General features: G+C 46.4%; 1 non-coding gene across 1 annotated transcript; it reads left to right on the top strand.

Moving 5' to 3' along the window:
• The first annotated feature begins 1,938 nt into the window (after positions 1–1,938).
• trnak-cuu (transfer RNA lysine (anticodon CUU)) lies at positions 1,939–2,011 on the top strand. Its single transcript has one exon. It is a non-coding gene; the product is annotated as a tRNA-Lys (tRNA).
• The last annotated feature ends 815 nt before the right edge of the window (positions 2,012–2,826 follow it).

The following is a 2,826-nucleotide window of genomic DNA, read 5'->3' as shown; positions in this document are numbered from 1 at the left end:
ATGCCGTCTGTACTACGTCCTCCAACTTTCTCCGTCTATTCCTCTTCAAATACCTCCAGCAGCGCAGATGACCTCTGCTGTTGGTGTCAAGGATGCAAGGGCGCGCTTGAACATCCCCTTCAGCGCATTTAGGTAATTAAAAATAAGAAAAAAAGGTGTACTCACCAGTGAAGACTGTTTGTTGTTCTGCCTCCCTGCAGTTTGAGCTCTATGTCTAATTATAGCTGGGCAACATCCTCCTTATATTCTTATTGCTGGCTACAGTACGTCCATGTCCTCTCTCTCTCGGGGTTTACGACTCAGTCTCCGTTTCTGGTTTATCTTCTGAGTGGGGGCACGCAAATCCTCCAGCCCGGGATGTGCGTCTGCCTCCTGGGCAGGGTTTTGTCAGTTTGTCCCGGAGACAAAAGCAGCAGCAGTAGCAGCACAGGAGGTGGACCGGGGCGGACGCACCGGACGCGTTCTCCTTTCCATTGTGCGCGCACCGAGACGCGTCCTGCAGCCACGCACGAGGGGAAAGTGACAATCAATCCTGGCTCAAGTTCAAGGCAAAGACAGGGTTTAATAACTGTAGTGGAGGATGCTGGGAGGTAAGTCTCTTTCAAGGAAAGTTTAAACACTGAAGAGCCAAGCGTTAAGGAGGATGAGAGAGGCGGCAATAAACTGGCAACTGACTGAAGCTGAAGGGAGGGAGGGACAAAGAGAGAGAGAGAGAGAGAGAGAGAGAGAGGGAAAGAGCACTGCAGACTCGGATTCGCTTCAGCGACCACGAGTTGATTACTGGTCCCGCACATTTTCATACTTCTACCGTCACTAGAGACGAGTTCATGCTAATTTTGAAGTCTTGTCACGGTGTGTGAATTCCGTGAAGCTGCACAACGAGTGTTTTATATTTCTATGTTTATCTGTGCTGTTTAGTTGTGCCACATGATGCAGTGGATTACACCGACAAATCAATTTACTCGTATATAAAAATAGAATATGGTTGAGTTCATCCTATTTTTACTTGGAAATTTTTTTTCTTTCCTTGTGAGCCAGGTTTTGTCACCATTTGAGGTGGCGGCCTATTAAGTAAAGCATTGATTCTTGCAGAAAAAATATTCTTCAACTCAATAAACATGAAGCAAAGATTTTAAGTAAAATGCAATTGAATATATAAATAAAAATAAAATGTTTATTTATTCAGTTATTTAACCAGTAAGGAAAACATGCTTGGTATAAAGTGATTATACACCAATCATCCATCATCCATGCATCCATCCATCTTCTTTCACTTATCTGGGGCCGGGTCACGAGGGCAGCAGCCCAAGCAGAGAAGCCCAGCCCTCTCCCCAACCACCTCCTCCAGCTTATCTGGGGGAAGACCAAGGTGCTCCCAGACCAGCCGAGAGATATAATCCCTTCAGCGTGTCCTGGATCTGCCCCAGGGCCTCCTCCCGGTGGGACATGCCCAGAATACCTCACCCAGGAGGCGCCCAGGAGGCATCCTCATCAGATGCCCAAACCACCTCAGCTGGCTCCTTTCGATGTGGAGCAGCAGCTGCTCTACTCTGAGCCCCTCCCGGATGGCTGAACGTCTCACCCTATCTCTAAGGGAGAGGCCAGCCACTGTTCGGAGAAAGTTAATTTCCAACACTTGTGTCTGCGATCTAATTCTTTCGGTCACTACCCACAGCTCATGACCAGAGGTGAGGGTGGGTACATAGATCGACCGGTGATTTAAGAGCTTTGCTTTTACAGTTGGATCTCTCTCTTTACCATGACGGACCAGTGCAGATGATATGATATGCTGGGTGGTGCATTCTGACCAAACATCATCACCAGTTTGATCTCCTCTGTTCAGATCCAGTTCTGCTGTCATGGTCCTTTCAGAGAGAAGAGCCCTTCTCATGCTTCAGCTTAACATATCTTATGATATTTCCTAATGCAGCAGCTCAAGCCCAGCTCGCTCAGTCAGTAGAGCATGAGACTCTTAATCTCAGGGTCGTGGGTTCAAGCCCCACGTTGGGTGTGGCTGCTTTAAGACAGGACTTGTCAGGTAAATGCATGATTGTTCTAAGCATCACATCTGACAGCCTTGAAATGCTTGAAAACATCTTTCATCCAGTGTAGTTGTGTACTTGAGGTAGGAGGACATGGAGTGATGCTGCTAACACCCAAACATGAAGCAGCTAAATCTAGTCAATTACTCATTTTATTACTTACACCTGGCTTATACATTTGGGTTTTGTTTTGCTTTTTCAGTTCAGCTCTGGTAAACCATTAGATTGGAGGACAAAGCCGTTTCCGGGACAGCTGTACACAGACGCGGTGGAGGGCTGCTGATTTCATCTGGGGGTATTGTCAGCTTGAGAAAGTCATGGAGGAGGAACTCCTGATAGCACAGACTGACATGAATTAATCTGGCTACTTTCTCGATATTCTGATATTCTCAATATTTCCTGGAGGGACTTAATACGTTTAGACACTTTTTCTGAGAACTCTGAAGTTCAACATTTGGAAAGATCCATTTGGAAACAGGAGATTGTTGAAAATTTTTGCATGTCATCCTTATACATGATCCTCTGCCTCAGCCACCACCTTTACTACTTGCCTAGTCCTCCCACCTGGTTAGTTCTGCCAGTTAGCTAGCACCACTATAGCCATTAGTCAATATGATTGCTAGCAGCAAGTTAAACTTCTAGCATTGCTTTGCCTGACACTTAGTTGGCCAACAGAGGAGCAGTTTAGGTAGAAAAACTGTCCTTGAATTGTCTGATAACCTGATTGGCCTCTCGTCCACCTTAGAGTCAGTTGTGTAGGTCAATCCTCAGACTGCCAGCGATC

The sequence above is a fragment of the Copadichromis virginalis genome, linkage group LG3 (genome assembly GCF_057382275.1).
Source record: "Copadichromis virginalis isolate Kocher_CV1m ecotype Utaka linkage group LG3, C_Virginalis_male_GT1.1, whole genome shotgun sequence".
In the NCBI taxonomy this organism is placed as follows: Eukaryota; Metazoa; Chordata; class Actinopteri; order Cichliformes; family Cichlidae; genus Copadichromis; species Copadichromis virginalis.
The sequence above is the reverse complement of the archived record's forward strand: the minus strand, read 5'-3'. Positions and strand labels throughout refer to the sequence as shown.